The sequence below is a fragment of the Gallus gallus genome, chromosome 4 (genome assembly GCF_016699485.2).
Source record: "Gallus gallus isolate bGalGal1 chromosome 4, bGalGal1.mat.broiler.GRCg7b, whole genome shotgun sequence".
NCBI classification, from domain to species: Eukaryota; Metazoa; Chordata; class Aves; order Galliformes; family Phasianidae; genus Gallus; species Gallus gallus.
Genome location: NC_052535.1, coordinates 40,573,135 through 40,600,699, shown reverse-complemented (window position 1 = coordinate 40,600,699; position 27,565 = coordinate 40,573,135). Strand labels below are relative to the sequence as shown.

At 35.9% G+C, this 27,565-nt stretch overlaps 1 protein-coding gene across 5 annotated transcripts in view; it reads left to right on the top strand.

Annotated features, from left to right (window-relative positions):
* Nucleotides 1-27,565, top strand: part of TENM3 (teneurin transmembrane protein 3) — a 1,287,844-nt gene that overhangs the window by 314,189 nt on the left and 946,090 nt on the right. For all 5 annotated transcript variants that reach the window (XM_046940097.1, XM_046940098.1, XM_046940100.1 and 2 more), the window contains exon 4: nucleotides 16,698-16,764. The gene's annotated coding sequence lies outside the window, so the exon portion shown is untranslated. The remainder of the gene's footprint in view (nucleotides 1-16,697; nucleotides 16,765-27,565) is intronic.

Genomic DNA, 27,565 nt, shown 5'->3' with positions numbered 1-27,565 from the left:
CCATTAGGATATCCTGGAGAAGTCTTCATTAACTAATACTTTACTTTAAAATAATCATTTAAACTCTATTCTAGCATAATCAAAATGGATTCTGGGAAATCCTTACGTTTGTATTTCAGTAGTTCAGAAATATAATAATAGCCACCGTTAATGAACTATTAAAACTGTTAAAGACCTATGAAAAAAATTAAACATGCAAGAAATAGATGCAGTGCAAGTATGATTATTCTTATGTGTTCTGAAATTTTTACGTTGACTTAAGGTAAGCCACAAAGCATTCCCAGATAACTTTTATGAGTCACTACATAATCAATATAATTAAAGGCTGTGTGTCAATACCTGATTACTAAAATCCAAACATGTCCTAAGACATTTAGCAGTGTAATTGAATGGCATATTTCTCAAATAAAACAATCAAAACACTCAGAGAAACATATTCATCTGTCAGTAAGTTGAAGGGAACCTGTCAAGAATCCTTTGTCTTATCTTTCCTGGTATTGTGCAGATGTTTACTTTCACGTTTTTCACATATTTTAAAGCTGTGAAACAATATGTTGCTCCTTAATGAGGCCTGACTCCCAGAAAAGCCAAATGCTAGCCATTCTAGTGCTTATGGTTCCTTCTGTTAGAAACCCTTCGGGCTGTAACAATCAGACCCATAAAATTTCATAGTATGACCTTGGAGCCATGGTGTCGACATGTTAAGTTGGAAAGGAAGCTAGGCTAGGTTATTTAACAGTATGTTTACACAGAAATTTCAAATACGTACCATTTGGCTTCATTTTTTGGAGAGTTTGCTAGGTATGTCCTACTTTATTTTTTTATTTGTGAATAAAGTGCATGTTTGCAAGATGCCCTAAACATGGCATTCTTTTGACCCAATATATCATACTGGAGGGTAAAAGAGAATCATAGGGTCAGAGAATCACCAAGATTGGAAGAGATCTCTGACATCATGTAGTCCAACTGTCCACCTACCACCAATATTTCCACACTAAACCATGTCCCTTGGTACAACATCCAAACATTCTTGAGCACCTTCAGAGAAGGTTACTCCACCACCTCCTTGGGCAGCCTGTTCCATCATCTGACCACTCTTTCAGATAAGAAATTTTAAACAAAGAAAGTTTTTATGAATAAGGTTATCCAATGGATATTTTTGTCTGTATAGCCATCCTTAAAGACCCAACAAGCAATCGAGGTTATTTGGACTTAATTTGCATTGGCCTTTTTTCTTACCCATACTTGTCACTATTTACAAGCTTCTGGGGAAGTTCCCTTGCTGTCTTTGAAACTCCAGTAAATAAGAGTGCTAGGTATTCCTCACTGCCGATATAGTGAGTTACTGCAGCCTGGCTCAGTGCTCCTGTGTGTTCTGGAGTCAGAGCAGTTCACATTACATTTGTTGCCTTATATTCCAAGAACCACTGAATAGCTGTGCAGATGTGGGGATTATATTACATTACATTTACCCAAACAGGAACAGCTTGTTTTGAAATAATGTTTTCATTTAGGACATGAACAGCATCGTTTGAATATGTCACCAATTGTTTCTGCAAATGCTTCTTTTGACTTCAATTATTTTCATTCTTCATCATTTTAGAAATACACTATCTCCTTTTCACCTTAGACCGTAGCATAAGTTTTCTCACAATCTGTTTGTCTCCATTAATGTTTTACCTTGAAGAAACATCATGCTTGTGATTTTTCTATAAATGTGATTAGCTATAAGGAAGACACAAAGGTTGCAGCTCTACTTTTCTCGTAATTCAGCAACCAAGCTCCTTTTTCTTTTTTACTGTGGGAATAGGTCTTATTATCAGTATGTGTATCCATTACGATTTATTTAAATAATAGTGTAATCCTTAGCTCTATCTGACTATTAACAAGGTCCCATTTTTTATTCTCCATTATAGCCATATTCATACTGATGCTAATATTATTACACTACTTTAGCAATACTGTCAGTAAAATATTTCTCACTAATTGGATTTCTTTGAGAGAGTTTTAGATATACATTCTATTTTTTTCCGTATTTGGCACAAGATATGAAAACAAATATTCTAGAGGATGCCAGCAAAGGAAAGTTTATATTAGCTATATTTAAACATTTTAAGAGGAGACTATTGATTGGCTACATATCCAGCTGCATTCTTCTTTTTTATTTCCTATTATCTCAATCTTTAATCTGCCTCATTTTTCTAAATACTGCAAAGTAACTATGTCATGAGAAACTGCCACTTAGAAAAATTACCTGAGGGCATTCTGACTTTCTGCTTGAGCTTTATTTTGTCATTTATTTCTATTAACAATCATTAAGCAATTTAATAATTATAAGCCTCATTAGCATTTTAATGAGACTAGTGGCCATTGCTAAGTGTAATTAAATTAGTTTTATTGTATGATATTTTGAAGCTGTGATTAAATCAAGTTTTACTGTGCTTTGAAGAACAAACCTATGGAGATCTCTCTTCAATAACAGTCTTGTTAACTTATGGGGAGTCTGTAAAATAGACATATCCAGGAAAAAAGGAAAAATATTCCCTGCTGAGGTTAATCATAAAAGATGAAAAATCAAATGCTCCTGCTGCCATCAGCTCCAAGATTACCAATATATTCTTAGTGATAGTAGTAGGTCTGTTAAACAGCATTCATTGTAAATAGCTTTGTGGAATCTATTTTTAATTTTTAGAAATAGCATCTAGATGCTGTGGTGAATTGTTCTTCATAAATCAAGGATAGAATTGTATAATGCTTACTCAGACAAAACTCCTGTTGAGTTAAAATGAAATTTCACAACAGTAAGAACAGCAGGGTATATAAAAGCTAAATATTACTGTTGTTTGTTGCTGTTATTACTGTTATAGTTTACAGGAATACATTGTGTAGTGATGAAAGGCGGTGAAAAGAAGAAGAAAAGGGTATTATGACCAGAGTCAGTAAAATTCCAGTGGTCTTTGGTAGAATGTTTTGGTCAGAAAAGCCATACAGAGCAAAAAATTAGGCATTTTTCTAGCTGTACTCATCGTCTCTCTCTGAAGTCTTAAGTACTGTCAGTGTATTAGAACAGGTCAAAAACTGGATGGTTGCTTTTCCTTGCTGATTTATCAGGTGAGAACTGTCATCTATCTTTCACTAAATAGTTCTCTTCTTTTGTTAACATCATGATTACACTTGAATGCATTGCAACACTTAGCTGCACTCCAGTGAGCATAAAATTAACGACTACATGAGTTTGCATTTTATTATTATGGTATGAGATGTTGAGTATGTTTATGACTGCATAACTTTTTTCCATTTTAAAAACATTTTGTACAAGTTTGGGATTACATATTCCCTCCAATTACAACAGGAAGTATGAGTAGGGCCCATGAACCAGTTTGTTCGAAAACAGCATGTCATTCTTAAAGACCACTGCGTATATTTGGAACCATATCCAGGAACCACAGCTAGTTTCAGAATTTATTAGCAGCCTAGAAAAGACAGCTGACTGCCCTCCAGTAGTGATTGACCTAATTTTGTTTCTCCTTTCATTAGTGTGATAGATAGATAGATAGATAGATAGATAGATAGACAGACAGATAGACAGACAGACAGACAGACAGATATTCTTCTGCAATTTTTAGTTTAAATTTAGTTCAAATTGCAAACCTAAAGTTCCCAACCAATCCTCTTTATAGGTGGTAAGGGTTGGAACTTCATTTTTACCTTTTTCAAAAATAAGCATATTTTTGAAGTCATTTCACAATTTCAAGGATGAGAATGTTGGGATTAAGAAATGGCTTGAATTCAAGTAGCCCACATGCATATATGCTTTTACATGGTCTCAGTAAGAGTGATAATTTCTTTTGAGAGCAAGACAGCATTTAGGGTTGCACAGACTGAGCAATCCCAAGGAAAGTTGTCATCAGATCAAATGACTGTAAGCTATGGACTGTTTGATTGGTTTTAATATTGAGAATGCATATTCATTGGTACTTTAACTTATATATACTTTAAAGAAAGTCTACTTAGCATCTGAAAACCTATCTGCGCTGTGATAGCTCACAGGACCACACAGGACTTCTTGCCAATAAGGCAGACAATTGAATAAATCACAGATCAACATTATTAGCAGCTACATTACATACTGTACTGGGAGAAAGCCTCCCACTAATATTTGGATCCTGGTTATGCAAAAAAAAAAAAAAAAAAAAAAAACAGAACAGAACAAAACAAAACAAAAATTAACCTGTAAGTAGTCTTATGTGTTCGGAGGGTTTCATGCCAGACTGGAAGAAACATTTCTGCATTATACGTTTTTAAGCCCAAATCCTAGTTTTTTTCTTATTCCTCTCTACCCTGAATCTTGCCATTCTTCTACATTTAAGTACCAAAGGGCTTCTGAATTCAGCTCACATGTTTAGGATAAAACATAGCACTCTATTTTTAGCTCCATTGTAACTTTTGATGAACTGCAATTCATCATAATTAGGGATACTGCGGTAAGTAATTCTTTTATTGTCACTAGGCTATACCAGCAGTATTTTTATAACAAAGTAAAAGTTCATAGTACATAAAACCACTAAGAGTGTCCTCAGTGCCTGTGAGAAGAATATGAGAGAAGGAAAGACTTTATACTGAGAGAAACAAAATGGATCGTTTATTACTGATCTCTGACATTGGAATCCTGTTCCCAGAAAGGTATTTCTAGATGTTTCACTGGTGTTTAACAGCGCAGGAGCCATCACTTCACTTGGGAGACTTCTCTGCAAGCCATCAGTGCTAGCTGCTGAGGGAATTCCTGTTGTAAAGCCCAAATGTTTCTTCAAAAATTGTTTTTCTGCTTCTGTGTGTTACAGATAGAAGCAGGTTTAGGAATTCTATTCCCATGATGGTTGTTTCATTCAAATACATGAAGAGGTAACTGTCTCGGCTCCTGTTTGCTATTGTTTGCTCTTAGACCTTGTTTTAACTGATACTGCTAGGATTACAGAAGGAAGTTTTGAAATACTCTCTGGAGTATACGAGATAGTTGTGCTTTCTGATGAATAGCTTCACAGAGAATGTAATTATGCATTTTACAGGATAGCAATTTGTATACCACATAAAGCACATGTTTACTTTTGGGAATTTTGTGGTTTTGCTGTAATTATTAGAGCCTATTGATTGTCTTCCATTATGTTAATGTTTCCAAATTAAGCAATATGAAGCAATTTTCTGCCATGCTGTATCTCAGAAGCCTTAGGGATATTATCTGCAACTTTTACTGCAAGTCTAGAGGCCTTTGTGAATAGAAGTTATAATTCACTTCATTGTAAGTTTTTCTCCTGATTGTAATCAATGAACCTTATACCATAGAATATAAATGAAGTGACAAAGGAGGAAATAACCCTTCTGAGGTAGGAGAAGGGTAATGGTAAAAGGCACAATGAGCATTCAATTGACTTCTTCAACAGGAATACTTTTGCCCTTTCTTTTGAAGACTGGCTACTTTCAGATAATCATAAGCTGTTTGCAGCTATGACCACTTTAGTAGAGAAGAATAATTTTAATGATGAGTCATTATTGTAATTGCTTTAGCATTTCTTGCACTAGTTAGGATAGCTTATTTCTGGCCATATAGTACTTTATTGGCTTTTGAAATACTGTATCGTCTGTTCAATTTGTGGAAAACTATCAAAGGAGAATAACTGAAAGTTACGGGTGGAAGCACCAAAAGATTTCTGGCAATTATTTCCAAGATCAGCTTCAGACAAGTTGTCCTAATTTTACTTCTTCTAATCTTACTTTTCCCTTTTCATTTCTACAAATTTCATTTAGGCTAATTCCTGCCACTCACCATTCCTATTCTATAGGTTCATATTTTATTTTCATTTTTTCTTTATTTAATCAATTCGGAATATTTCCAGTTCATTCTAACCCATTTTTTTTTTATTTCATATCTTATGTACCTATGCTTTTATTTCTTTTTGCTTTCTTAACTTGTTCTCTTCTCTACGATCTTTGTTTTGTTTTATTTTGTTTTGCTTTTCTTTTTGTTACTCTTTTTTATCTCTTCCCCTTCCATCTTCATATACATTTCCTTATTTCTTTCATATAATACCACTCATAAGAAAGATAGAAACACAATTTCTGAAGTAACAGACATAATTATGTCTTTTGATTTCCCTACATCTTAAAGTAGTAGGAAAAAATAACAAAATGGAAATATTCAGATGCATGTGGATTATGTATGTGCCTCTAAACAAATGTGAAAACACATGTACCTTTTGAAATGGTAAAGAAATATCACAATTTCCTGAAGTAGTCAGAGAATCAGATATACATTTATGAGCATAAGAAAAATAATGAAAATATTTTTGCATTTGTACCCCTTTCTAGCAATAATTTCAAATCTTTGAGTTTGCAGATATCTCGGAGAAAAAGATGCCATTTTTTTCTTATGCGATATCATCAGTGATTTAGAGCAAAGTCTGTACTTGGAATGCACAGAACATACACTTCTGTTATTTAGAAAATGTAGTGTAGTAGATAGGTCTTTTCTCCTCTCTTTCAGTGGTTTTGCTAGCAGATTCTGATATATCATCCTTCCAGTGGAGGGCAATGATGACATAGGGCCTGGAGCATCTCTTGTATGAGGAAAAGCTGAGTAACCTGGGACTGTTCAGCCTGGGGAAAAGAAGACTGAGAGGGATCTGACTAATGTTTACAAATATCTAAAGGGAGATGGGAGGCAAAAGGTTGAGGCCAGGCTCTTTTCAGTGATGTGTAGTGATGGTACAAGGAGCAATGGCCTAAAGCTTGAATATAGGAAGTTCCATACAAACATGCAGAAGAGCTTCTTTACCGCAAGGGTGATGGAGCACTGGAACAGCTGCACAGAGGAGTTGTTGAGTCTCCTTCTATAGAAATATTCAAGACCCATCTGACTCCACGTGTGACCTGTTGTAGGGAGGCTACTTTAGTAGGGAAGTTGGACTCGATGATTTCTTGAGGTCCCTTCCAACACCTGCAATTCTGTGATTCTGTGATTCAGAGTGATGGATGTATCTGAACTGAACTGCAGTAGCCCAGCCCAGTACTAAATGAGCTAATTTTGACTGGAAATTCTACCACCAAAGTGAATAAACATAAAAATTAATGGTATTATTTTCATTGCATCTTTGAATGTTAGCTTATGTGCTCAGGGTAAGAGGCTTGTTTCCCTCAGTTGCTTCCTTACCTGAGGTGCAAAGATAAGCATTTTCAGAAAGTTAAAAAATCAGGATAAATTTTCTATCTTAAATATGTTTGCTATTGGTTTAAGTCATCCTCTTTGATCTTTGCACTAAAATGGATTGTATGCACTCATCATCAGTTATAAACAAAAAAGATGTCCTTACCAGATGTCATATGTATGGATGGTTATTTAAACTCAGGGCTTATGTATGCCTATACATCTTCAGTACCTTTAGTCTGAATGTAAAGACTACACTGCACTTTGGTTTTGTGTTATTTCTGTAACACAGGACTGAACAGAGTGATGGCCACTCTGGTGGCCTCCTTGTGATAGATCTCATTTAATCTATGCCAAGGTGGATGAGTCATTCTGCTGGCTACTGGAATCCTAACTCTTGAGTAGATTTCTATGTACCTAGTCTTCTTATTTGGCCTTCCCCTAGATGAATCAATCTATTGCTTCAAAATCTTGATATCAAAGCTGCTACTTAGTGCTTCTGAGCATGTGCATTTCTGTTCACATGATGAGCAAAGAAGCAATTTTTTTTTTTCAGCTTATCAGAATCCTTTTTACTTTTTTGACAGCAATACTGGGCCAAGTACCTGATAACCTACTTGATGTTGTTGTAGTTAGTTGATGTGTTGTGTCTGAGTCTAGGACTAGATAAATTGAATGACTCTTCAGACTTGACCTCTGTTTTTAAGAAGCTGATGTTCACTAGAAAGACTCCTTACAAACTTTCAGAGTCTTTGAACATAAAAGTTCCTTTCAAGTTAATAATTAAGCCATTTAAAAATGAAGAGGTAGAATGCATTTAATCTAGCTTTTCATACCTTCTGGGAATGATAAATAGAGTGCCTTGAACAAAGATGCTTAGTTCAAAAGGTGATGAGCGTGTAGTAAAATGGTACCATTTGGATTAGAGGAGGAATTTGTACAAGAGAATGTTCAGCAAGCATTACTTCAAACAACTTACACCAAAGAATATAGACTATGGTAATATTTATAAATTATTATACTTAATCATACTTCTCCTCATAGGAGACACTGGCAATATTAATTCATTCTTTTCTCCCAATATTCAGTAAAAATTACAGAAGAGTAAGAAAAAGATTGTGAGAGCAAGAAGAATTCTTAGTTTCAGATAAAAATTATTCATCTGAGTTTCAGCAAGACATTTTGCAGGAAAACATTTACAACTATCAAGGCAGTTTCAATTTGCATATGGGTAGTTACAGAATTTAAAAAGAATTATTTACATTTTGAATAAATGCAAATATGGTATTTAAGAAAATGACCCTTGCATTACTTCCTTCACTAATTACCTTCATAGCACCTCCAAAGCATACAGTATAATTTCAAATCATTTTAGAAGGACAAAAAAAATTCCTAAAGTTCAGATACTACTAATTTACTAACATAATTTTATTTACTAAAATCATACGTTATCTAAATTTTCTAAATTCACTTCACAAATTGTTCACGTGTTTATCATGTGTTTACATTTTTTAATTTTATCTCTTTTCAGTCTTTTTAATACAAAAACAGCTTACAAGTTCTTAAAAGCAAAATTAATTTTGTATTAATTTATGAGTAAAAAGTTTGCAAGAATGCAAAGAGAATAATTTCTGTATAGTAACAGCATGTCTCTGAAACTGATTCTTCATTTTCTCTGTTAGCAGAGCCCTCAATAAATAGTATTATTTCATTTTTGATCCAAATACAAATGCACAGAGGCTATTAATACAGTAGACAACTATGCCAACTCTCAGACTCAGAAATCTCTGTATCAACAGCTTAGTGGTAGGTAATAGTTGGTCTGCAGACCTCTGTTTTTGGCATTGAAATTCACTGTAAGGAGAAGTTTTCCTGATAGATAGATAGTTATGTTACTGTAGTTGTGACCAGTGAACATTAAACCTTTAAAATAAGATTAAATATCCTTTTTTCGTAACTGTTTTAAACTGAATGTAAACATCTTAACTGTTTTGCTAGAGGTATTTATACTTTAAAGGTAAATTCTTTCAGTTTGTACAAATTTAGAGCTTTGGAGATAGGCATTTTGGATTAGAAAACAGAAACGGGAAAAATCCTAGGAAACTCTCCAGATCTGCAACAGAATAAATGCCACTGACCTGATCCTTCTTCATTACTGAAGCTCAGAATACAAAAGATTAAATATTGAAACCTATTTAAGTGTAAGTGAAAACTTACTGAAATTGATTTAAGAAATGTTTGCAGAAGCTACTTTGAAAAACATGCACAGAGGAATTTTTTACAATGAAATTGGCTTTGAAGAACAACTCAAGTTGATTTTTTTGAGTGTAATGTAGTATTATCAAGTTGAGTATGATTAATTTCCTAGGAAATGCATAATGTAGTTAAGCAAGCAATGATGTGACCAAAGAAATAAGCATAGCTTATGTGATAACCAATTTAAAAGTGCTATGTCTAGTAATATATCAGTGTCAGTGTGCAAATATATATATATATATAAAAAAAAAAATGTGGTCACAAAAGGACGGAAGAACACTACCAGTGGCCAGCTGTATTGTGTCAGCCATGTTGCGTATGTAAACATTCTGTATCCAGAGACATTTAGAGTTATGTTTTCCTCATTCTTTTTCTATTCAAATATATTTCCTTGTTCAGTTTAAGTACATCTGGCATGTGTTATATGCATATCTGCCCTTGCTATCAGTGTTACTACAAAGACAAAAAAAATACCTGTAAATAGTCAGAACTGTTTAATCAATGGGATGACTGTTTTACAAATGTGAAATCATTTGAGCTTTTTTTTTTTTTCTTCCTGTCATACTGGCATTTGAAATTACATTTCTTTTTATCAAGATTAAAGCTTAAATAGATTCTGAACCTAAGCAATCAATAGAAAATAGTTTTCATTTTATTTTTGAGCTCACAGTGTGGAAAAAGTAGGAAGTCAGTTTCTCTGGATACTTCAAACCTGGGAAGCAAAGCCCCAGCATTATTTCTTTGCCATTTTTATTCCTAGCTGTTATAAAATGTGGTTAAAACTTTATAGGCTTCTAACATTGACTTTTGTCTTGGGAAAATATTAAAAAAGTCAGTTAGCTCCTTTAATTTACAAGAGTATAGTAGATTTACATGAACAAATCCGTATATTTCTTTGAAGCCTTATATGTGTATGTGTATAGGTATATGTAATCAAACTTTCTGTCATATGTAGCTGTCCAGGTTACTAAACACATTTTTTTACATCAGGGTTCTTCTACTTTGTTTATAATTCCAGTAATTGTCTGCAATCACAGCTTTCCTACATCCAAAGTAAAAGGGATTATCTTTTTAGTGTATGTGATGAGCTGTGCTGTAACTGTCCCTGTCATTACTGTAATTCTTTCCTGACAATATATTTTCACTTTGTTTAATGGTAAGCCATGCTTCACATTATTGTTCTCATTTTCTCCGAAAAACATCTGGAGATAGACATATAATGGTATTGCTCTGGTAATAATTATGTTAAATAACTGCAGAAATGAGATAGCACATAACTATTTATTATTATAATTCTGGTACAATTGCACTCCAGTGAAGATTGGGGCTCTAATCTCCTATATAACAGCATACTAAGAGAAAAATTTGATGAAAGGAGCAGGAATAGAGGAGCAAAGGAAAGAAAAGTGAGAGTGAGAGCAAGCAGGTGATACCCATTGGGGCTGATTGAGCTCAGCTGGGAAGACTGTGAGGGTGTAACAGGGCTTGCTGGTGAAGGCTTAGGGGATACGGTTGCCTGCTTGAAAGCACTTGTAAACTTTCCATGGAAAAGTAGTTTATATTACGGTGAGTAACTTGAAATACAATAATGGGCATGGCAATGAAGGGGAGTCAGAAGTGGGGAATATGAATTACTAGAGGCAGATGTGCTGCTGTGTCAGTAACAGGAGCTGAAGTCTGTGCTCCTGTAACTTGAGATGAGCTACTCTGTGCAGTATTCCTACTTACTTAAGCAGTTACAAATGAAAAATGTTTCAGGAGACTTTCCCGTGTTATGAGGGCTCTGGGTGGCTCTGAGGCAGAGTTCTCTTCTCCCAGTGTGATGTACTCCCACCCTTAGTGGATAAGGGGAACATGTGGAGTCTTGCTGCAAATGATAGTTTCTTCAGGTACTACTCCTGGTATACTTTCTTTTATTCTTCTACTGCATCACGCAGTTCCTTGTTACATTGTTGCTCTTTCTAGACGAATTCTAATCTAAGCCCTTGTCTATTCTGCTGCTAAACTTATTCTCCCATATTGTTGTGTTTTTTCCTTAAATTTTTGCATATTTCTGATATTTTCCTCCTTGAATGTTTTCTTCTACTGCCACTTGTTTTTGCCTTCAACCCTCCTTTTATTTCCCTCTATATCAATTTCTTTCTGGTTCTGTTTTCCCACATCTTGTCTCGTTCTTTTATCTCATTCTGTTCTCTTTATGTGTCCCTCAAGGGGACTTTGTTAAGGTAAGAAGCAGAACTAAGTTCTTTGCCAGTTCCCTTATAAAAGTCCTCTCTTCTTAATTACAAGCAAATAAGCTGTACTTGCTAAAACAAATTACCAAGCCATATTTTCTCTTGTGACTCACTTGTCCCCCTCTCCACATGGGCATGAACTGCAGGTGCCCATATAGAAGCTGCAGAATAAAGTGAGGCCTCCATCTGGTGAAAGCAACTTGATCAACCAGTATTTCTTTCTTGGGAGGGAAATTGAAATATGGGAAACACATGGGAAAGTGTAACTCAGAAAGCTAACTGTAAATAGGATTTTTAAAAGGCAACTTCAGTGAGAAAACTTAGACCTAACAGTGAACTGATATTTAATCTGTGATTTTAGAAGTTACTAAAACAACTAGCAGTCATAGAAAGCAGGATCACTCCAATTACTCCTTCTGTGTATGAAAGCTTGCTTTGGGCTTTTTTTTTTTTTTTTTTTTTTTTTAAATCAACTCTCCAAAGGCATAGGAAATGTCAGGTACATGAGAAGTGAAAGAGAAATTTCTTTGTATATTCTTTTTTGATGCTCTTAAAAGATGATCTTGTTTCTTCTCACTCCCATTTCCTGCTAATTATTGCTAACTGTTGCTGCTTCTTGTAACCCTAGTTTAAATGGCATGCTATGGATCTCTGACCTATACAGTAGAATTTCTTTTTTCAAAAGTATTATTTATTTAATCATTGCTACTTAAAAGCTTTTTTAGAATAGTGTTCATTTTTCTTTTTCAAGCACATCTATTGCACTTTAATGGCTGCTTACTTTAGGAGCAAACAAGTTCTTCTCATTTACTATCCCTAAAGTCTTTGTATTTTCCAAGAACTCTTTCTTTCTCACTAGGGAAAAAATACTGATGGAAATGTGAAATAGTGGGGGGGGGAAGAGTTTGATCCCAACTGTAGGTCATATATTCTTCATAGCAGAGGCAACTTAAGAAAGAGGGAGCTGAAAGGGTGTGTATGGGGGAAACTATGTGCTGCTGTTAATGCTGTGTTCACTGGTGCAGCAGGGTCTGGGGTACTAACATATGAGGTTTTTTAAAAGCAACAACAAAACCCAGAAAAGCACACCACCCAAACCACCGAAAAGGTCCCAACCCAAGACAGGGGAAGGATATGTTGGCACCACTCAGTGGAAGTTGGCGTGGGTATCTGAGTCAGTACTTGACTACGTGATCTTTATGATTATCTACTGCAGTATAAAGCAGCACGATTGTATTACATGAAGACAGTACATCTGTCTTGCCAATGTAATGGATATGCAGTAATATAAGCTTTGCCTCTGAAGTGTAGGTTTTCTTAGGTGCAGATTTGTGTTGAAATTTTTATGCTAGTATAACTTTGGAGACAGTAACCTTCAGGACATGCATTTCTCTGTAGTGCTCTGTGTTGTACAAAGCATGTTCTCACAGTCCAGGCCCTCCTCTAGTTACTTGGCTTCAAAAGTTATCTTTATGGTTTCCTTGTTTCTGTTGCTTCTACTCACTGATACATGTATTTCTGATAATGTTCAATATATCTTTGCTCAGTCCCTTTAGTTTCTCTCTGTTCCTGTGTCGGAGCTTTTGTGAATTGAGTAAGACTCAATAAGGTACTACTCTGTTATTTCCCTTGTCTTACTCAAAATAGTGATTAGTTGTTTTCAGAACTGTGATTTAACTTCAGCTTCATAGGTTTGTAGCAAGAGATATTGGCTATTCTACTTGAAGAATTTAATTTATCAGAAGTTTTATTCCCCTTTTTTCTTTTCCAAACAAAGGGAGTAGTTCCACTTTGCTTCAGAACTAAATGAGTAGATCTAAAATATGAATGAAATATGAGGGTCTGTATTGAGCCAGAGGCAGAATGAAGTTTTCTTTTCAGTGGTCTATTACCTTTGCTTATGCAGATGTGATAAATTGCTCGTGTATAGTAAAACTGTTTCTTTGTGATTTGCTCTATTTCAATTGATTTCTGTAAAACTTTTATTGACTTCTGTGCCCTTCTATTTTCACTTTGTTTTGGATTTTATCCTTAAATAGTTCCTCAGGACAGGTGTTTTTGTGGGTTTTTTTTTTTTTTTTTTTGGTCTGCCTTTGTTCTTAAATGTGTTCTCACAGTTGTTATGAAGTGGTTCTCCCAAATCTGTTAAGTAACACAGAAGTTTAGGTGATTTTTTTTTATGACCTATTGATTACTAACTTTAAATTGATTTGAATGTGTTTATGTTCATTCTGCATGATTTCATACATTTTTATACACTCCTTCAAGAACTTGCAAATATCTTGATACTTTCTGACCATCAACTCAGTAGGATACCTCCTGCAAGCTCCTGCTAGCAGTGGGTATAAGGAATGGAGCTGATTATTCAGTGGTTAGCTGATGTGTGCACCTTAGGCTCTGTTAGCCCTTCATAGCAACAAGTTGCTGGCAGGCACTTGCTACTGCTGTGATTCATCTGCTGCCAGCTCTCTGCCTGGCACACGAAGCTGAAATGGATGTGTGCAGCACTGCTATGTTTGAGCCAAGTTGAAGGTATGCTTGATAGGTAGAACAATTCTCAGAGTGCTTACTTGACACAGTCTGCAGATTTGCTGCTGCCCTGAATGCTGCCCTTGTTATTAATGTGATTATGAGGGGAAATTAAATCATGTTAAGATAAAATGACATTTATTATAAGATACCAGTGCTAGTTAGAAAAGCTCATAAAATGTAAGAGGTCAGGAAATATTCTTGATATACTCAGGCTGAAGATCCCTCTTTCATCTGCAGCTGTCCTGCTTTCCCTCTTGGTCAAGAGCCAGTCAAGAGATCTGGGACAGTTTCCCTTATCAGTCTGTCCAAATCTCATGGATGAGTTCAGTTTTTCAATTCAAGTTCTTTCATTCTGTTAGTTTCTGTCACTGAAATGGTCAGACCATTCAACGACAATAAATGCTGCATCAAGGTTGGATTTTTGATGCTGTTTCTTTGGTTTTTGTGTACAAATTTGTAGGGTAGCATGATCAACTTTGCTTTGTCTGCCAGTAAATAAGAGCTTATTGTGCTATTTCCACCAGTTGATGGCGTTAAGCTGCACTTTGCATTCTAAATAACCCCTGTATGTGAAGCACATTGTGATGCAGATGTTCAGAAAGAATAAATTCAACTTATTAATAATTAGATATGGTGACTGCTTTGGGACACCTGATCTCCAAATTCATCCTTCAAATCTGACTTTCCTTCAATTTTTCTCTCTTCCTGTTGCACAGATTCCATTGTGATTAATTGTGAAAAGCAATTATTTGGGATGGTGTGGATTGTGGAAATTGGGAGCTAGTACTTGTGATGTCTTTGGGTTTCTCCATTGTTTGTTTCTTTCTTTCAAGATAACTTATTTTGACTTGTCAGAGATTAAAAGCAATTGTGTGTGAACTTGACCATTTAATTGTTTTAATTATTATGGTTGCTAATGAGTTATAGAGATAAAATACACAGACCTGTTGCAGTGTAAGATGTTCACACTGCAAACTCAGGTTTGATATGTGCAAGGACTGCTCCAAAAATAATGCCTCATGTTTTGTAGTGTTGGCCCACGACGTCAGAGGTAGATGTTGTTAATATGGCAGTAGAAGTCAAACCGTCCTGCCAATATTGCATTACTTGTAGCTGCCGTGTGACAGATGGCACCAGAAGGATGGTCTGACATCTGACATGCAAGCGCATGTGAAGCAGGGGTGTGTCACTGAATTCTTTCATGTGCGGGAAAAATCGAACCCATTGACATTCATTGACACTTGCTGAACATTTATGGAGTCCAAACAGTAGATGTGAGCGTGGTGAGGTGGCAAGCGGTGTCTTTCAGCAGTGGTGACAGCAACAGTGGGTCACCTTTGCTGGAGCAAGTTATGATGAGCACAGTATTCAGGCTCTTGTTCATTGCTGGAGAAAATGCTCAAGTAATGGTGGTGACTGTGTTGAAATATAGTGCTTTTTTAGCTGCAAATTTGCTCTGTCAAATAGTGTTATTGTACTCTTTGTATCTGTTGTAGATTCAGTGGCAATAAATAGGAGGCATTACTTCTGGAGCCACCTGCATAAGCAAATTCCAGCCCTGAACTTAAACATCCCACAGATATCTCAATATCTCAATTGCTTTTTCTTGTTAGGTTTTACCTTGACATTTATCAAGGAACAAAGAGTACTGATAACAATCTTTCTTCTTTAAACAGAAATATCAATAAAATTTATGGAATATAATTCAGACAATCAAGTATATAGAGTATTTTCCCTTCAACGTATCTTGATCATAGATATGCTCAGCCTGCCAACCAGCATTTTTGATGACTACCATTTTTTTTTTCCCTAATGGGGGTGAGAAATGTAATATTTACAATCAAAATACTGAAGAACTACTAAGGATTGGAGAGGAAAAAATATTTAGATATGAGCTTAACTACTTTCATGGACCTTAAAGGCCTGACTTAATCAATGTTAATAAAATCCATGTTGTTTACTATGCCAGTTGATAGAAGCCGGTATTTCTCTGTAAGGAAAGGGAAATACAAGTAGGATTTCCTGTAAGATAAGGACACAATATGAAATGTTCTTTATTTTGGTTTTCCATATGTTTCTTTAATTTATTAGTATTGCAAGTAATGAGAGAGTGTGTCTTTATTATTATAATTTGTGTCTATTGCTAAAGTACCAAAGTGAGTTAGGGCTTGTTTTTCATTTTGTTAGGTTTTTATTGGTGTGCATCCCCATTTTTTTTTTTATTTTCTGTGATCCCAAGGTGGCATTTCTTAGCTCATTCTGTGACAGTGTCTCTAGTAAGACATAATTTCTTCTTGCCCTGCATTTGTGATTTTTAATTCATGGAGAAAAAAAAAAAAACAAAACTCAACAAATCTTAGACATTATTGTGGGTATATTTCTTATTTATGGTATGAAAAGATCCTTATTAGCTGTTGCAGTTCAAAGCTTATTCTATATTATATTAACATATTCATGTTGTTTTGACTTCTTAACAGGCAATAACTTCGAACACTAACTTCAAGCTTTCATTGAGAGCACAGATTCTATAGCAACGAAGTAACAGTAAGTTTTTTTTGTTTTTTTTTTGTCAACCATTTCTTTATGTTCATTTTTGTAATAGAAGTCTTGGTGCTGTTTAACATAAATGTATTCTAGAAGTGCAATACAGCTGCCAACTATGGCTGATTCTGAAATGGTATAAAATAGTTCATTCTCAGTGCATCTGATGGTTTTTAAATCAGATTTTTTCCTTCTGTGAAAGATAACAAATTAGTAAGGCTGAGTAAAGCTTTCTGTTTTGTTTAGTTAAAATTCTTTATGCTTTCATTGAATGCAGTGATCGTGTTTATGAAATGATTCTTAAGTTATTACAACTAGAAGTGAAAGCACTAATATACCCGGAGTTTTACTATATTTTAGTGAGTAACAGGAAGCCTGAAAAGAAGAAAAATATTATATTGCGACCCAAACAAGTGTCAGTATTGTGTAAGGCTAAAACAGGGTACTAAACTGATAAATGCTAAGCTATTTTTAGATTTTTGCATGGTTATTATATTTTTTTACAGTCAAAGATTGAAAATAGCATTGGACATGGTGTTATTATCAGTCATTTGAATGATGTCTTCATTGTCTTGGGTTCTTTTTCTCTCAATGGCTTTCAACAGTTGTCCTGCAAAACAACAAAGTGCAAAATTAATATGCGAATGAAGACTCGTATCTTCTCTAAATGTATTTTAAGCACATACCTGTTGCACGATAGGATATAAAAGTAAAGACATGCCAGCTGCAGTGTTTATCACCTAGAGATTACTAGAGGATTTACATCCTTTTCATTGGGTTCCAGTTTGGCTTCAGTTGTCAGCAGCCATTGAGGAGAGATTGTTCGAGGGGAGACAGACAGGCTCATTCTGAGTGGTGATGTGTGACTGCATGTGGTGTTCGTAGCTTCAGGACATTATAGCTTGGGGCAACATCTGGGCAAGATCATAGGAGTGTATGCCCTGTGGTATTTAGAGGGGTCTGTAATAATCAGTGCCAGTACAAAACTGTGCTGTGAGAACTGTTCTTAGTAATTTGTTCTTAATTTAAGTCTCTGTGTCTCTTTTCCTAAATTCACATCTACTCTTGAGTTACAAAAATGTTTTTGTAATCTTCCCCTTCCACAAGTAGTACTACAGGAAGTCAAGGGAAAACACTGTGACTAAATGTTTGAATACAGTGTTTTAGTGAGTATTCTTAAATCAGCTTACCAACTCTGCTTTGAATTCTTCATTTTTCAACACTAAAACTATGGGCGGATATGCAATTAAGTGTTCTAGGGGACAGCTCTATAACCTTATCACTACCCCCATAATTTTAAAAAAGGCTGCTTCCTTGTTATTTTTTGTAGGGGTTAGGTTTTGTTGGTTTTAATCATTGCTAGTGGCCTGTTGTACTTGGTAGCAGGCAAGATCTTCTGCAATGGTCTGTATAAATATTTAAGTAAATGAAAATGGATTTTCTCCTAATCATTGCAACCTGTTAACTTTTACTTTCTGTTGACGTTGTGCGCTATGTAGAAAGAAAAGTTCTTTTGCAGAGTGCAGTGCTTTTGTTTTTAAAATAGGTAATAGAAATGAGTGGCCGAATTGGGGGGGGGGAGGAGCTGATCGGTGGGAACAGAACGTTTAACATTCATAGATCCTCACCCCACCTGTGAGAGGGGGGAGAACTTAAAATATTTGAATAGGTAAACTCACTGTTTCTCCTGTACAGGGAAAAGCAAAATGTGCAGGGAACATCAACCTTCACCAAAGATGCCATTCACTATTATTGTGTTATAGAATTTATCAACTGAACTCTTTATTTTCTGTCTCCATACCTTCATGTTCTTGTATTGGCCTTTCAGGGCAGGGTTTTGGGGCTGCAAGTTGGCCTCTGCGAGCAGAGCCGGCTCGTGCTGCTCCAAGGGCTCGCGGCTGCTAGAGCTGAGCCGTGAGTGAGGCCGCGTGTGCTCTGGGAGAGCAGACCGAAGGGAGAGCAAAGCGCTGTTCCACTGCAGCAGGAAAAGAAGCGGCCCTGCGGGCACGCGGGCAGTGCAGGAGGAGGGCGGGAGGTGCTCTGGGCGCGAAGCTGCATCCCTGCGGTCAGCGGAGGAGCGGGCCGTCCCCCGATCGCCACGTGCGGCCACGGAGGAGCCCGCGGTGCAGCAGTCGACGGCGCCCAGAGGGAGTGCAACCCCGAGGGAACTGGCCGTTGGGGGAACTGCCGCCCGTGAGGACCCGTGCGGAGCAGTGTGCTTCTGGGGGGCTGCACCGTGCTGGATGAGGAGGTAGGAAAGGGCGGGTGGGAGGAAAATTACCCGTTTAGTTCTCTCAGCTCTAGTCTGTTAGCAGTAGGTAATAACTTCATCTTCCTTATGCTCAGCCTGTTTTTCCTGTGTTGGTAATTGTTGAGTGATCTCCCTGCCCTTATCTTACCACTTGAGTTCGTTACGTTTCATTTTCTCTCCTCGTCCTGAGGAGGGGCAGTGAGAGCAGCTTGGTGCTGCCAACAGTGTTAAGCTGCCGTGGTTCTGTAGTCACGGCTGTTCTGGTCTTTCCAATGGTAGCTATTACTCTTTTTTTTTTTCTTTTTTTTTTTTTTTTTGTCTACACACCTACTGGTTAATTCTGATCTACTCTTTTCCCTCGCTAGTCACTGTAAAAACGCGGTAAAAGTTCTCCACTTTTTTAGCTTACCTTGAATGTGAAGAGAAAAGATTATCTGTGTGGAATTTAGGTCTCTTTTTAACATTACAGATTTGATTGCCTATAAGAAATCATAAACATTCATGTTTCGAGTATGAAGAGCTAACATTTATGAGTATCAAGGTGTTGATATGAATGTGCTACCCTGTTCATTTTAATCTTTTCTGTCACAGAAAGCTGGGTAACCCATGACTTTCTTGTTGCTACTGAAGGCCATTGTGCTTTGTGTTCCTTGGTCACTCTCTATTCATAGTGCTTGCACAAGCCAAAAACCCCATGTTACTGGTGGGCCAGGAGTGCCAAAATTCATGCCCATAAAGGGAATGTTACCATATTTAAATACAGACTTTCTAAATTATGGTAAATTAAGTCATTTTGGAGGCATCTCCTCTAATTATTTTCCATCTGTAAGTGAAATAATGTTATCTAATTCATACAGATGAGACTTTTATACAGTAGTATCTGAAAAAGAGCCTGTCATACTATTCAACCAGATGAGCTGTGAGGCAGGAGCACAATGTGTGTGGGTTTGGGGTTTTTCAGTTTCTTTTTTTTGCATAAAAGAAGCATTGTTAGCATGGAATCAAAATGATTATGATAGTCTGGGAGACATGCTTTCAAGGGTAACTTTCACAAATGAGGGTCATAACTAAAAGCTCTTCAGCTAGCACTGAACACATTAAACTGGAAGAACAAACAAAAAGCTGGCGTTGGCAGATCAAAGAAAATGCAAGTATAAAAGATACTCTTAGAAGATCAGTTGGCCTAAATATAAGAATTGTAGTAATATCTTTTCTGTCTTATTCTCTTCTGTTTAACTACTTTAATGTATACTTTGATTATTTTACTCACTTGTATCTTTTCCTTGAAAAAGTTGCTCATTTACTACCCAGAATTTAATGGGATAGCAAGTGTTAAAGCCTGTGAGAAGAGACTTCCTTGTTTGAAAATAAAATGTTACCACTCTTAGGGAAAATAATTGAGTTCATACTCTAATGGGGAATAAAATTTTTAGTGGATTCTCTGAGTTTCCTCAGTTAACTCTAATAAAGGTAAACCAAATAGTGCTGACTGTGCCCAACACTTAAAAATGTGTAGGTGGCAGTGGGTGTACGTATACATAATAGCTATAGAAAATGAAATAATATCTGCCTGTTTGCCAATAATGTGTTTGTAAAGTTCAGTGATAATATGCATTTCATGTAATCAGTAACTTAAAAGGCTTACAGCTTTAGATACTTCTAGACTAGATGATGACTGAAGACTGATTCAGCTCTGTCAACTCATAGGTCATTACTTGCTTCTTTTTTTTTTCCCATTTCCTTATGGAAATATGGAAAAGCTATAATTCTTTCAAGTGGGCAGGGGGTGAATTAGAGTCTGGATAAATTGTTCTTGTATCTCATACTTCAGTAAGTCCCTGTCACTTTTCATTTGACTGAAAACAGTTCACTAAGTGAGGTAGTCCTCTGCATAAGCAATTTTGAGTAAAGTAAAAGGCTATCTTTGATATTTCTGATGAATATACATGTTTAATTATCCACACAACTGGCTTTCTGCACGTGACTTGGTCTTGATACCCCCTCATTAGGTAAAAGTGTCCTCTGTAATAGGATTGTCTTGGGCTTTGGTTATCACAACTGTACTTGTGATCACATAGCAGAGTGTGGAGTCAGGCTTGAGGTTTCTAAGGTGCTGCCAAGAGACTGCATCTCTTGGTCTTGACTAAAGTTGTGCAGTTCTAGCATGGGAGCGTTTTACTAATTAGGGGAAAATTAGGTGCTCCATTATGAGGAACCTGTCAAATAGGTTGAAACATCATTTATTTGGCTTTTATTCTTGACAAAGGGTGAACTAAGCTACTGCAGAACTTTTTGTAGCCATTTAGAAAAGTTTGGATTAGTGAGTAGAGTTTTAGTAGAGATACTACAGAAAGGACTTGTCTTTGTATTTAAACTTGTTATGTAAAAATAAATCCATACTTTGAATGTTCCTGTTCATAGTTTTGTATATAAAGTGACTTGCTATTATGAATGAACTCATTCTGGTTTAGCATAAAATATTATCCTCTTCCAGACAGAAATGGAGACTGGAAAAGTGAGTAGGAACTTTCAAAAGGCATTGTTTTGCAGAGTGCTACAGTATGTGCCATAAAAGCCACTACTGGCTGCAAAATTGAATGGGATGTGAGTTGTATTGCATTCACAATATTAACTATAAAATGTAAAATTAACATCCATTTCTACTTCCATTACTGTACTGATTAGCATAAAAGAGACTTTGCCTTAAGAACTCAGAGGTAAGAAATGCATAAGAAACATTTCTAGCTCAGGAAAGAATTGAAATGAGAATGTCTGGATTCTGGAAAAGCACTGAGGGAAGGATGATGTTTGTTATGTTCTCAGACTCTTCCCAGACCTTCACTCTGGGCAGTGTTTGGGGGTAAAAAGCCGTTGTGCAGGGCAGACGTTTGATATATTTACTGCATGAGAATATCACACCATTGTTTTTAAAAATTGAGTGCTGTAGTAAAAAATGCATTTTAATTGCTGCTTCCCTTGGAAGCTCTTTGTTTTAGAGTGGCAGTTACAGGAATTATGCTACAGTTGTCATTTCTAATTCTCAACCATTAGCAACAATGTTAAGTGGAGATTTTGATCTTCCTAGGTGATTTGACAGTGCTTTCCCTCAAGCATATCAGGATGTGAATGCAGATCAGACTGTGATTTTGTTCCCCTTCTTCTAAGGTGGGAATATTTTTTTGTAGCTCTAATCTGGTGGAGTGCACTTTACCCTCTAGTGCAGAAGTGTATTTAATGGGTCATCTGGATAGATAAGTCCATTACGTTGAGGTACAAAAAAAAAGTTGACTTAGCATTGCATGGTGCAGAGCATTAGGAGGGAAGTACAAAGCATTGACTTTGCCTGCAAAGCTTGGAGCGCTTTTCTGTACAGTGCTCACCTTCACTGCAAGGCATGAGTAAATTCCCTGCCGTCACTAGAAGCTCATCAGTCCAGCATATGGACTCTTTTTTGAGTGTATTCATAACTTTCTCCGCAGTTAATGACAGGAAATGCTGCTTATATTATTCACATGTATTATAGTGAATAGTATTCACTCATAGCTTATAGTATTCACATGAACGTGCAATTGCCTTGTTCAGAGTATCTAGCATAATAATTTTAAAGCTAGGCTCAGCAAATACCTAATATGCAGTTCCTATGATTAGTATTACGTATACTATGTGTCAAACTAAATCAGTATAATGCTGTATCAGCACTTCAAAGAGTCCTCATGATTACGAGGGCCACAGAGGGGAGAATAAAGTGTGGAGAAGGTAATTAGAATGACCTTACATTACTGAGCTGGTGAGTGGTACTGGATCTTTGTCCAGAGGTAATGAAGTTTTTCTGTACAGTGTTGCTTATCAACAACATATGCATACAGATATCAGTGACAGTTAATTTGAATACCTAAATGTGAACATTAATAACAAACTAAGTACTGCTTGAATTTTCCCAAAGCATTACAGTTTTAGATGAGCTATTCACAAGTAATTTCCTTCTTGTTCTAATTTTTTTATAGCTTTCAGTTTACTGCACAATCAAATTGCTTTTAGAATATTCCTTAATTATTACTATGCTAATAGGATTTATTTATTTCTTTGTTTAAATAGGCAGTCCTCCTGCTCTGACAATTAATAGCTAGGTTTGGAGTTATGCTACATTAATTTGTTCATTGTTTAATGGTTCTATGTTTCATTTATAAATGGCTTATAACTTTCTGTAACCTTAATGCTTCTACAGAGGTAGAAATAGATTCTGGCTCATCTTTGAAGCTGGCTATTTCTTAATGTATGCAATCTGAAGATGTTTATTTCTTACTTTGCATTTTGTTTTTAGACTTGGGAAAATTAAGCAAAATAAGTGTCTTTAAAACAACTATTGGGAAAGTAGACTGTGAAGTGCTGACTTAAAATATCTGTAAAGGTATAGAAATTCTAGCTGAGTATAGAAGTTGTTTTCTTTTTTACTTTTTCTGGCACTGACTTCTATTGTGGCTGTCGAAAACTAGTCTGAACTTGTGTCAGAATCCGCCAGGTTGTCTATAAGCAGCCTGCAGAGACGCATCTTTAACTTGGGAGGCTGCACGAGCTATAATGAGGCTATATCAACAGAACATGAACTGATTTTAATGATTATATTATACCTCTTAGTGTTAGCAATCAAGCTGCCTTTTGATCGAGATCCACTTTGTGACTTGCATTGAGTATTTTTTTTTTAGTAGTTTTTGTTTGACTTATGCTTGCTGTGTATCTGAGTCACTTTTGAATATATTAATCTTCTAAATAACAGGTTTTGTCTAAAGTATCTTGTCTAAATTTGTCTGAAGGCATTTGTTTAAAGGAAAACTTCTGTTATGGCCTCTGGTAACTTTGGGGATATGGGATTTTGAGCTTCTTGTTGAATAGGTTAAATTGACAAAATTTCCCATTGTTGTTACTATTTTTTTATTTTTTATTTTTTTGGCAAATGGATTAATGTTAGGTCACTTATTGCCTGTAATTCTCAGTCCTTGTGGAAAAGGGATATCAGCAACCCAATTCTGCATATATGTTTTTGTGGTACAGCTGTTTATTGCCTTGACTGTTCAGTATTTCATATGCTGACTAATAAATAACTTCACCTATTTCTGATGGTTTAGTGGGGCTATCAAGGTGGGGAACAACTTTGTGGTAATTAGTTATAAGGCAGAATATGGATAAAGATCGAAGGAACAAACAGTTTAATGCACAGTAGATGTAAAAGATTGTGGTAGCTCAATCTACTAAAGTTATGAAATGAAAAGAACAGAGTGGTGCAGAAATGTCCCTTTCAATATCCAAGATTTAAGTATGTGAAAACATTTCTCATTGTGATCTTCAAAATTATTTATTAAAAGGGAATTATGTAATTGCAAAGGAGAAATATTCATAAGCAGTTCTACGTATGCTAAATAATTAAAAAAAATAAATTCCTGAGTGGAAAACGGCTTGCAGACTTGCAAAGTATTTCAGTGAGTAAGAACAGGAGTTATCAGGAACAGAAAGCTTCTTCAGCTTTGCAGAATTAAGAGCTAATTGTCAGGCAGAGGGGATATATTCTCAGTGGACAAAAATGTTGCTAAGGGTGGAATCTTCACCTCAGGTATATAGAACTCTATAGAGGATTAATGTATAAAGCCGATAATTGGATAAGTATTAACTGCTTTGATGCTTACGAGAAGATAAACCAGAAGGATTTCTTTACAAAGGATTTAATTGCTGTCTGAGGATGACATTGTATTTCAGCATCCCAGTTTAAACAAACTCCGCTAATGGAATTAAAAAGCAAACAAGTACCATAGGCTCCCAGCATGAAGAGCTAGGTTAAATCTAGAGCTTGCTGAAATATGTTGGCAATGGTTTGACCCTAAGAGCTGCAACAGTTTATGAAGGAGTGAAAAGGTTAGCAAACTGCCTACCACTTTAAGAGTTCTTGAGGAATCAATTTTGACAGTGCTCTGGATTTTATTTTCAATGACTCGTTCATATAGAGTTTATCATCCAGCTTAAAAGATATAAAGGCTAGCTGAAAAAAAGACAAAGCAAACAACAGAACAAACAATGAAAAAGCTTTACCAGAGAATCAAGTAATTCTCTTCCAGTTAAAGTAAAAAATAATGTATGAATATTTCATTTCTACCATTACGAATTGAATTGTAAAGTTGTGTTCAGTTTACCTGACTGGTCAATCTGAGTGCTGCCTGGAAGAAATTATGTTTTGTACACCTCTGGCCTATGAAGAGGGTGATGTTTACAACACAGAAATATAGGCTTGTTCTCAAGGTTATGGAGACAAGGCTAGGCTTGATGATTTGGATGGGCAGTGAATTTATGAGCTAAAAACCATCACAAGAAAGTAGGGAAATCTGAAGGGGCTGCACTTGTTAGTGGTTATCACCCCTTCACTGAACTTGTTTATTTGCTTAACTTGATAATACTCTGTCCTAGTTATTTCACCAGCTTAAATGATCACAGACACTCAGGCAGCAAAATACAGCTTAAATTTCTTTAGCTGTGTTTTGAACTCTGCTGTTGAAACATTCCTGTGTAGGATCTTTCTGTTTTTCAATCTCTTGTTGGATATTACAGAAACACCATATATTCATATTCTTGCAAGGGCTAGTGGATTAATTTTGAGATTTGTGATGGAAGAAACATCTGTGTTGATATATTTGATTTTAGTTAATTAAATTTTGCTGAGCATATATGCACAAAAATAATTCCCCGAATGACAAATTTCTTCTTTCTTTGGTGTGTATAGACTTCTAATTTTAGTCAGAACTGGGGAAAAAAAAAAAAAAAAAAAAAAAAAAAAACCATGAAACACAAGTTCCTTTACACTACTTAGATGGTTTTTTTAAAGCCAAGTTGGAAAGTAAAGTGGCTGAAATACTAATGGGATGTCTTTAAAAGCCTATCATACATCTACACTACTGTTTCTGTTATATAAAGAAGCTATAACAGATCCATAGATTTTTCAGCGTGAGTCAAATTGCAAAATTGATACCTGCACCTGTAATGATAGGAAGAGACATTTTCACCTAAATTCAGATTACTTTGGGATGGGTATGATAAACGTTAGTAGAAATGTAGATGTCTTCCACTTATGCTCTCTACTGCAATGGTGAAAAATATATATATTTATTGTAGATTATGCTAATCTGTTACCTAAATCAGAATCTTGAGGTTTTTTTCCTTCAGAACTTAGAAACTGCTTTTATTTTTCCCCTTGATATTTAACCTCTAGAAGTAATCTGCACTCTATATTTCTACTTTCATGTTAATATTTCTCTCACACGGATGATATGCGCTTTTGAACCCTTGAATTCTTTGTGTGATCCATTCAAGTATTTGCAACAATTGATTTGTTTCACTATACTCAGAAGAGGGTCTTGCCATCTACTACCTTCTGCTAGGGAAGAGAAAAGACAGTTTTCAGGATAATTCAAAACTGTGTTCAGATAGAAGTGGGAAACGAAAGAATAAAATGAGCTACGCTATGGTTTTATTTCTTATGGGCAGAGAACTGTGCTTCCTTATTAGTTGAAGTATTCTGTAGAAGTGAGTCATGTGAGCAATGAGGCGCATGCTCTTAAATAATTCTCTCAAATTTAAAGACTTTCACAAATTCTGTTTTTGTTTTTAAAAATTTCAAGATTGCATGGAAATAATAATAACAAACTGTAAGAATTAATACATCTTGAAGTACCTTCGTTTTATCTTCCTTGTGTTTATTCTCTGTTCAGAATTCTAGAATCCTACAGCTTCTTTCTGAAGGCTGTGAGGAATACAACAAGAGATAACAAACAACAACAAAAACAACAAAAAACAAGACATGATTTGAAAAAGCATCTTAGCTCCAGGTGAAACTGTTTTGATATGTAAAGAATGAAAGCATGAAATCAGAGGCTGTCTTTCCCCTTCAATAAATTATATTCTCTGGCCACAGCTGTGTAATGTTTAGAGATGAGTAAGATAGTATTATAACCTGCTCAGTTTGCAGAAGAGGAGAAATAAGGATACAGTTTTATTTATACCCTTATTCATAGTCTACCATCTCCACCACTGGTTGCCTATTTCTCGCTGTTACCAGCTTTTCATTTTTGGAGTAGTCTCAGGCTATAGATTACTCCAAGACTTATGTTGGGTGTTTCAATAAGTGAAGAACCCCAGAGATTTCCACTTTGCCTTACATCATTCAGCTACGCACCAGTGTTGTTTGTTGAGAAATACTGGGATGTACAGGAGGGCAATCTTTTCAGCTATGGAGACTGATGATTGAGAATAGGAGACTGGGGGGGGGGGGGGGGGGGGGGGGGGGGGGCGGAAAAGGAGAAAAAATTCAGATCCTGCAAGAGAGATTTTGTTGCATATTCTGAAATCAAAACAGACCATCCCAACGTACTAGAGAAAGTAACTATTACACAAGCTAGAATGATCTTGGAAAAAATGTGAAAAGCTTCCAAGACCACATTGTATTTTAAAATGTGTTTAAGCTAAGGTAAGCCTGGGAAATCTCTTTGTTAAAACACACTTTCCTTATGTGATTCA